This window comes from Lampetra planeri, chromosome 2, assembly GCF_965212315.1.
Source record: "Lampetra planeri chromosome 2, kcLamPlan1.2.h2, whole genome shotgun sequence".
NCBI classification, from domain to species: Eukaryota; Metazoa; Chordata; class Hyperoartia; order Petromyzontiformes; family Petromyzontidae; genus Lampetra; species Lampetra planeri.
Genome location: NC_136108.1, coordinates 32987718 through 32997818, shown reverse-complemented (window position 1 = coordinate 32997818; position 10101 = coordinate 32987718).

The following is a 10101-nucleotide window of genomic DNA, read 5'->3' as shown; positions in this document are numbered from 1 at the left end:
TGCCCGCAGGAGAAGGTGGCCGACCCATTGCGTGACCCACCGTGACCTCGTGTGCGTGTGTGGTGGGGAGTTTTTTTTTATTATAAGCCCACCCCGTCGAATTTTCACCGACACTGTGGAGCTGTTCGTGTTTAGAGGTGGGCGATGGGCCATGCTGAGGCTTCACTTTCCCGTGAGCTGAGAGAATCAACTCTCACTCGTGGCTTAGGTTTAACCCAGGGATTCGTCTGTGCTGGAGGATTCAGCAGAATTGGTTGCAGCGGCGAGGCTCCAGAGCTCAAGTCAATGAGTTAAAATCCCAGCCAGGGTTGAATAATCATCCCCATTATCACTATCATGGTCGTCATCCCCACCATTATCCCCATCACCTTTCAATGGTCCTTAAAATTAGCAGCACTTGGCCATCCTACACCATAAATCGGGAGAAAAAAACGAGTTAAAATCCCAGCCAGGGTTGAATAATCATCCCCATCATCACTATCATGGTCGTCATCCCCACCATCATCCCCATCACCTTTGCATGGTCCTTAAAATTAGCAGCACTTGGCCATCCTACACCATAAATCGGGAGAAAAAAAGAGTTAAAATCCCAGCCAGGGTTGAATAATCATCCCCATTATCACTATCATGGTCGTCATCCCCACCATCATCCCCATCACCTTTCCATGGTCCTTAAAATTATCAGCACTTGGCCATCCTACACCATAAATCGGGAGAAAAAACGAGTTAAAATCCCAGCCAGGGTTGAATAATCATCCCCATCATCACTATCATGGTCGTCATCTCCACCATCATCCCCATCACCTTTCCATGGTCCTTAAAATTAGCAGCACTTGGCCATCCTACACCATAAATCGGGAGAAAAAAACGAGTTAAAATTCCAGCCAGGGTTGAATAATCATCCCCATCATCACTATCATGGTCGTCATCCCCACCATCATCCCCATCACCTTTCCATGGTCCTTAAAATTAGCAGCACTTGGCCATCCTACACCATAAATCGGGAGAAAAAAAGAGTTAAAATCCCAGCCAGGGTTGAATAATCATCCCCATTATCACTATCATGGTCGTCATCCCCACCATCATCCCCATCACCTTTCCATGGTCCTTAAAATTAGCAGCACTTGGCCATCCTACACCATAAATCGGGAGAAAAAAAACCGCTCCTCACGCAGGGCGCGTGCATCTCTCGCTTGAGAAAAAAAATAAATTGGGATCCACTGACCTCGTCTGGGTTTTTTTATAATTTATTTTCGCGACACGGGCGGTGTGGGACTGCGGGACATTCCACGGCTGACTTTGAGAGCGACGTGAGCGCTCGGCCCGTGAACGCAGAGGTGTAGCAGTGTGTCAGCCCTGACAGGTACACTCTCTGCCTCCAGGTGGGTGCGTGTGTGTGTGCGACGGCTTTTTTCCCCCTGACTTACGGATCGAGAAACTCCCCAGCTGCGGCAACAGCACGCAGCAAGCAGCGGCAGCAGCTGTTGAAGCAACAGCATCCGAGTCGTGGCGGCTGCTGCTCAAAGTGAAGGATGGTTTCGTTTTATTTGTTTGTGTTTGGGTGATTTGTTTACCTTTCTCGTACTTTGCACTCCTGTCGTGTCTTTGTGCTGTTTGTTGTTGTAACGTTCTTACCCGCCCCTAATGGATATCTGTGAAAACGAGCTTCATAGTTCATCGGATTCCTTCAGCATAAATAAATATTCCGATTCTGATAACTCGTCAAAAGATTAAAATTTGGGGAAATTAAAAAAGAACCCTGTTATGAATCAATCCACCTGAGCTTGATTCCTGGCTGTGGATAACATCAGTTGCGAGTTATAGCTGCACCGGTCCAGTAAGCCAATCCACGGAGAGGTATGCTCTGACATCCCCATTGTTGTACTGAACTTCTATACTCCCACATATATGCCGGACGCCTTCATCTCCACACTCTGACCAGCAGGATGAGGTGCCGTCAAACCGTCCCTTTGACAGTCACTCCGTAAAGAGGCCTTCATCCACCAGTGGATTGGCAAGAGGCAATGCGTTGTTATTAATATCACTTATTCTCTATTACCCACCATCCATTCTTCGCTTGTTGTCCTCCTCGCTCGTACTAACGCCTTCACCGACCCCCAACTCCCCATGGTAACCCATCATCAATCCACTCATCTCATTTCAATCGTCGTTTGTTCCACGCATCGTTACCATCACCACCACCTCGTTTTACAAATATCCCATCTACTCGCCAAATCATACTTGCACCGTAGTGAGTTCATTGCACAGCGCCTCGGTTAAGGCGCTATATAAATGCATGATGAAATAAGATATCTTAATATCCAATGCAGCATAATTACCGGATGGATTTACAGAGTTTATAAACTCCCCGTTACATAGTGTTTTTTTGTGTGGTAATCTCACGGTGCTTGAGATTATTGCGGGCTGATCCACCCTTTGCCGGCTTCGTCTGCCCGGGCCTACCGTGAGCCGCTCACGAAGTGACGGTGGAGACATCCACCCCCCCCCCCCCCAATGAATCTCCACAAAAGTTCTCTGCCATTAGCCAGCGTCACTACCTCGCTCAGCCCCAAACCTCCACTTCTCTTGTCGAGCGGCTACCGCTGCCTCTCCCACCTCGTCTTGTTACTGTCTTCCCCTGCTCCCGTGTCCGCCCCCCCCCCCCCCACCTTCGAACGTTCGTGTCGCACATCGCCGAGGAAGGGGATTCTGTCCGGGTTCACCCGTTTCGTGTGGCAATGCGGAATTTCCACCCCGTGCTAATTCGAGTGAGAAAGCCCAAGTCTGACTTTTGACCTTTTTATTGTTCTATCAGAGTATATATTTCTTCTTAAAGTTTTGCTGGCTGGCTGGGACGTGTGCGCGTTGCTAGTGTACGCGGATTAAACCGACGCACGTCGCACGAAATGCTTTTGCAACTTTGGCGTTTTTGCTAATTGCACCCGGTGTGAAAAAAACACAATTTTCTACGGCAGCCGGCGACGCCGGCGACACGCATCGCGGGCCTCCTGAACGTGCGAGAACTCGCGGCTCGACAGCTCAGCACGCGTCAAATGCCAAGCACGCGCGGGTGCTCGAGCACAAAGACAAAGGATCCCCGTATAGCCTTAACGAGCCGTAGGGGCAAGTGCTGTTAGCGAGCACCCAATGAAGGGCGGAACGGCACACGATGGGGTGGGTGGCCAGCGGCAGCACGCCCGACCGCCTTTGTGGCGATGTTTACACACCGCACCGGGAGGCTGAGTCGACCTAGGGGAGGCCCAGGACCGGTTCAGATAATCGTCACTGGTGTTGGGCGTGAGCGGTAATCAAACCCGGGTCATCAGGTTCGTAGCGCAGCGCGCTAACCGCTACACCACCGCTCACTCACGCACACAAACACGCACACACACACGCACACGCTTTCACACACACACTCTCACACATACACACTGACATATGAAATCACCGTCTCCAACCATTGCCGTCACCACCATGCGCAGTGACTTGCGTACAAAAGTAAACAAAACAGAAAACATTTGCGATGCTGCGCTGAAAGTGGTGCACACTCACAAATAAGCAGGACTTCGAACACGGTCGGCAATAACGTTGCCCGAACTAGACAATTATACACAATAGCTGACGTTTCGGATAATGGACCTTCCCCATAGCAGATAAGGACCATTGCAGTAGCCAACCGTGTTTGTTCTAAATAAAACGAGTTTAAAATCTGGCATTAAAATCGCATAGCTCCAATAGCTTCCTAATATCGGAATGGAAGAGCGTTCCAGACGGCCGCAGAAGCGCGCCTGAAAGCGCAGCGACGCGGTGACCACCGCCTTTGCTCGATGGCTGAGCCAAAAGCCGCCGCCGCTGCTGCTGCCGCAAGGTTGACCGGAGTTTGCGTGATGGTTTGTGCCATCCTTGTTACCACGACCCTTGGTGGCGTGACTTCAGTGGATCATATTTCTAACTGTGGCCAATCGAAGTGAATTATGTGCCAACTACTTGAAATGAGTGGGCTCATCAAGTCCTTCACTCGTATCGACCATATGAATGCATCGTGACGACTAAAGGTGTTGCTACCTGAGGTGGCATCGATTTCTAATCTGGATCACAATGTGCGTGAACACGTGTCGCCTGACGATCGTGAACACGTGACGTCTCGTCGTGAACACGTGTCGCCTCATCGTGAACACGTGACGTCTCGTCGTGAACACGTGTCACCTCATCGTGAACACGTGACGTCTCGTCGTGAACACGTGTCACCTCATCGTGAACACGTGACGTCTCGTCGTGATCACGTGTCACCTCATCGTGAGCACGTGACGTCTCGTCGTGATCACGTGTCACCTCATCGTGAGCACGTGACGTCTCGTCGTGAACACGTATTAGTTCACGCGTGAACACGTGCACACACGTGTTGCTTCGCACATGAGCACGCGTTGGATCGCGCATGAACACGCATTATCAAGTGCATGAACAAGTGTAGGATTGCACATGAGCACGGATGAGCTCTTGCATGAACACGCCTCGTCTCTTGAGTGTATATATCGTGCAGATGACACGTGAACACGTGTTGGTCCATACGTGCCTCCAGCTCATAGATGCCAGCCTGTGCGTGCAGGCAGAGTGATAGTGTGTCTCTCTGGCTGATACGAGCTGCAGTCATTGCGATTACAGTGGCCGGGAGGCTCCTCCCGCCGAGCAGATAGCGTGATCATTCAGTATGTATGTGTATGTAGAGCTGGAGCTATCCAGGGATGAGCTCCGGAAACACCCACCTCTCCCCTACCCCCGCAAATAAAAATATTGCTTGATAAGTTATGGCCCTGTGTATACGACTTTAGCAATTCGCTGCTGGATGGGTTCGGATCGTGTGCGGGATTATTTGACCATACTCCACCACGCTGTTCAGTGCGAGTTGGTGGTCCTGGGGAGCATTGATGTGGCAGCATAGAGGTGCAGTACAACAATGGATTTGGCTGCACCGTCAATCTGCTTCTAGCCCCGAAGCCACACATAACAACGTTGTTTATGCATGGTCCGAGAGCTATCCAGCCTGGAACCGGCTTAGCTTCCGGGGTATGGCGAGGTTTTCTCACGTAGCTATACAAACCCACACGCAATGTAACCGATATTGGCCAACCATTGATATAAAACTGCTTTTGTGTGTGTGTTAGTTTGTTGTCCTCCCCTCACACCTCCCATTAGCACGGTTAGCTACGTACGGTGCCAAAGAAGTTCAACATGCATACATCCCAATGCAAAATAAATAAAATCTCCTTCGAATGACTCAATTGGGATTACACAAATTACAACATTGGCACCACCCTGCTGCAAAAAAACGTGGCAGGATCCCATTGAAAAAGAGTCTTTAATTGGCCAATAACACCTTCATATCTAGAGGATGGCAGAACTTGGGGAATTGTTGGCGCTGGCTCAACGGATGGCTGCTGTGGCTTCTCCTCCCCACGCCTCTGAGTCGTCCTCTCGCTCTCTCTCTCGCGCTCTCTCTTCGATGTACGGTGCAGTGCCTCTGGATCGTCATCTCGCTCTGTCTCTCTCGCTCTCGTCCGTGACTGGAGCACGCGTACCACTCCTATGCCGGGGACGCGCACGGCGTGTTCCTTGAACGGTGTGGGGGGGGGGCGGTCAGACCCTCTGCACCAACACAAACGGTGCACTGACTTTCACATTTTGACCGGTCGACTTTAAGCGGGCGATGTGCGTGACGACGCGGTGCTTGAGTTGCTCGTGGCGGTGTGGCGCACGTGTCGCGGTTTTGCCATGGCGACGTTGCTGTCCTCGATGTTGGTGATCCCGTATCAAAAGCGGCTCCAGAGCTATTGCTGCTGGTAGCAATAAAATTGGTTTAAAAATAGTTGTTTTTACGTATTTACATAGCATAGCAATTAAGTTTTTTTTATACCAAAATATGGGGGGGGGGGCATTTTGAGCATATTTGTTATATTGGGGGGGGGGGGGGGTGTCCCCCCCCCAATATATATTATAATTACGGCCTTGCACTACATAACATCACAGCGAGCGAGATTCAGAGCCGTTTGTGGGTGATTTGATCAACGTGGGGGTCATGCGCAGCGAGCTGCTGCAGGTGGCGACTGTGAGCCGCTTAACTGCGCATCACCATCAGTGGGGGTAGCAGCCGGCCCGTGGGGACATCGCACGGCGCACCAAACTAAACCTATCAGCTTTAAACAAAAACATATTTCACCAAGGAGTAAGGCCCACTGTTGCTATACAGCTCTTGTTTCACAGAAGCGACCCGGCCCACAATTTGATGGCTCAACGAAGTGTCGGCTCATCGTCGTCGTCGTGTGGAAATGTTTAGCGGCCAAATTCTCTTTGAACGCGTGATGTTGATCCTAAAGGGCGGAGTGAAAAAGCGGAAGACCCGGAGAAAAATCCACGCGACCACGGGGAGAGAGAGAGAGACGCGCAAACTCCAAATATACAGCTGGCGTCAGGGTCGGGATCCAACACACAACCTCCTGCATACCAGGCGAGAGAGTGAACATCCTCGCCACCGTGGCACACCAACTCACAGATACAACCAGCCGCCACCACGGGCTACGAGGCTGCACAAGCTCGAATTCACGTCTCTGGCCTCGCTATACGCTGTGCAGAAGGGTCATTTCCCCGAAACCTCGCCGATTCTACATGTTAGGTTAACACGTAGGCTTTCGCGACCAATACTATCCATAATGCAGGCTTTTCTTGGGTTAGATCGCGTAAATATGTAAATGTGTCGTTAAACTCGACACAGCAAATTCGTAAGGTTTGTCACGTAAACAGAACGTGCCAATTCGTCACTAGTACAGCAACACCGGTGTGTTGGAGAGCAAAGCCACAACATTTACAATCTGAGTACGACGTTTCGCCAGTGATTACAACCAGCTTCATCAGGCGACAGCCAGATGAAGCTAGATGTAACCCAAGCGGCAATGGATACCCATTGTCATTTATATTAAATTCATTAATCTCCCCCCACCACTTTGCCCAAGAAGAGCTCACAAATAACGTCATCACATCTACCCCTCTATTTAAGGAACGAAACAGGAGCATTTCTCCACAAATCTGGCTGGCGACTGATTAAGCTAGTTGTAATCACTGGCGAAACGTCGTACTCGGATTGTACATTTTGTGTATTTGCTCTCCAACACACCGGTGATGCTGTACTCGTGACGAATTGGCACGTTCTGTTGACGTAACAAACCTTACTGATCGGCTGTGTCGCGTGGTGGCGGGTTTCACGACACATTTATATATTTACTCCCACCCCCCCCCCCCCCACAAAAAAAAACCTGTAGTATTCAATAAGTTGTTTTCCTTTTAAGGCCACGCAGTGTGATTGACGAGATGTGTACCAGGGTAGACGCATCGGATGGCGTGCGTAACGGTCAATGGCTCTTTAAGATTCGTGTCGGTTTGTGATTGCTATGGGTGTAACCCCTCTCCAGACCACTAGTGGCCGCTACACTCATCGCAGTGCATTCAAACGAGTATACAATCGTCGTTTCATCGAATTGTGAGGTTGTTCCGAGTGAAGTCACACAAATACAAAGATCCCCCGTAGAGCCGACACAGACTGCTGGGGCAAGTGCTGGTAGCGATCACCCATGAACGGCACACGAAGGGGTGGGTGGGCCAGCACACCGCCCGGGTTCTTCTTCGTCTTCCTCGTGGCGCTGTTTACACATCGCACCAGGTACTAATTTCAGGCTGAGTCGACCTAGGAGATGCCCAGGACCGGTTCGAATAATCTCGAATGGTGTTGGCCCGAGAGCGGGGATCGAACTCTGGTGGCCGGGTTCGTAGTGCAGCGCGCTAACCGCTACCACTACCACCGCCACCACCGCCACACGCACCACACGGCACTCGAACAATAACCTTTGGTTCTCTGACAAAAAAACAGGCGCACTCGTTTAGGCAGTAATTCACTTCGCTCACCCCACTGCTTCACACATTTAAACGAGTGGCTATAAACACGTGTAACGAGAGTCAATGTTTGTTTCGCACTGCATCAATCTGTCCGCGGGGCAGGCAGAGAGCCCCTTTTGCCTGCAGTGTATGTGTATAACAAAAAGGCAGCAGACATCCAACTGGCTGCGGCCGTGCTGATGAAGCTCAGAGGTTGTCTAAACCGACCCCAGGGGCTTTGGTGGTTCAGAAGGCCCCGAAAAATTGGCCGATGGACTACGACGTTCAGCTCTCTTTGTTGGCGATGGTTGCGATGGCAGAGCCCTTTTGTTGTCGTCACGTGCTGCAAAAGCACACGCACGCGGACGGCGCTTTGTCTCGATCCACTGCTGGATGAGTGCCCGACCAAGCGCCTTCGCGGGGTCTCGAGGATTGATTTTGAGAGAAGTCCCCGCCGGTTTTCTCCCCGGTAAATTTCCCAGTTTCCTGCCATGTGAAAAAAAAGTCAAGCGCTCTTTAACATTAAATTTTACGTAAAAGTTTGCATTCAATTTTACGAAACATTCCAAGGTGACGCACGAACCTCCTAAAAAAAAGGAAGTCTTGAGCCTTCGGTGAGTCTTCCTCCTGGGTAAATCATTGCCATCAATTGGTTTGGTTTATAATCGACACAACACGTGGGCCCCTCTCGTTCACGTGCGTGTGTGGGGGGCGTCATACGAAGTGCCGATGAGAGAGGAGGGGGGGGGTATAGGAGGGAGCCTTGTTTTTGTGATGGCACGTGGGTACACACAGAGGTGCCCCGCACCTGAGTTGGCCACCTGGTTCGGCCACCAGCCTGAAGCAAAGTCCGTCGTGGGGCAACGGCGAGACACTGGGAACGGTGCCCCAAAACGACCTCCTGCAGACCCGAGACGTCTGCTTGACCGTGCCACATCATTAGCGGCCATGCCCAATTAAATCACCGACCTTGCCCCCACCACGCAATACGGATTTACGGGATTTGCATTCATACGGCGAAGCTTAAATGCCTCGGCAAACTCAAGGCGCCCTTACATAACCTCTTGCCGTGACCGTTCAGTTGGCCTGTGGGCAGCCTAGCCAAGGGGGGACCCGATCACAAGTGGGCAGCTGTCCCTGTGCGGCGCACACAGACCGTGGCTCCATGGGTATATCCCAGCACGCGGCCACCATGCACCACTTGCGCAGTGAGCATGCCCAACCACGCGATGACTATGTCCCCATCAAGGTGACCCGTCACCTCAGCGACAGGGTGACCACACCTGCACGCGCGCCCGTACGCCTCACGCGCGTGAAGCCTGACCCCTCCGGCATGGACGGGGTGGGGACCCCGTCCATTTCGCCAAGAGCCTCTGCGTCGCACGAGAACTCTCCCCGCCTCTCCCACCACAACCACCGCAACCACCCCCCCCCCCCCCCCGAAAATTGAACGTGGATCAGTCTGGAGTCCCACCGGCTCCCGCGAGACGGTGGGTGGTGGGGGGGGGGAGAGCCAGATGATGGAGGGCACCCCCCCCCTCACCTCGCCTCATCCTCCACTTCCCCACGCCAAATATCTGCGCGACTGCCCAGGGAGCTCCACATCGGCAAGCCGAGGCGGGGTTGCTACGCGTGATGATGGAACGCGCCCTGTCCGTGCCGTCTCGCCACGTCTCTGACCTCCACCCCCTCCGCGTCGTCTCGCGTCGTCTCGCGTCGCCTCGTTGTTGTCCGCCGAGAGTGAAAATGTCTTTCGTGTCACGTTGGCCAAAAATAGCCGCCGATGGTCTTTTCACGCCAAATTGCCGAGAAAGAATGATTTGACGCGCAAGCCACCCCGACCACCGCAGCTACACTACGTCAGGTTGTGACATCAAACCACTCGCCCCCCCCCTGCCCCCCCCCCCCATGGCTTTGTCTAATTCGAGACGAGCGCCACAAATTGAGTAATTGAGCTCGACACGAGCTGCGCGTCGCCGCTCAAGAGTTCCTTTCTTCATTTCGCATTGAAATCTGTTTCTTTTTTCCTGCCTCAAAACATCTCTCCCCCCTCCCCAACTGCTCCCGTCTCCACCCACAAAAGCAGGGAGATGGAGGTGGGGGGGGGGGTGGTGGGGGGGGGGGTGGTGGGGGGGGTTGGTGGGGAGGTGGGTGGGGGGGGGGGGGTCGGTGGGGGGGTTG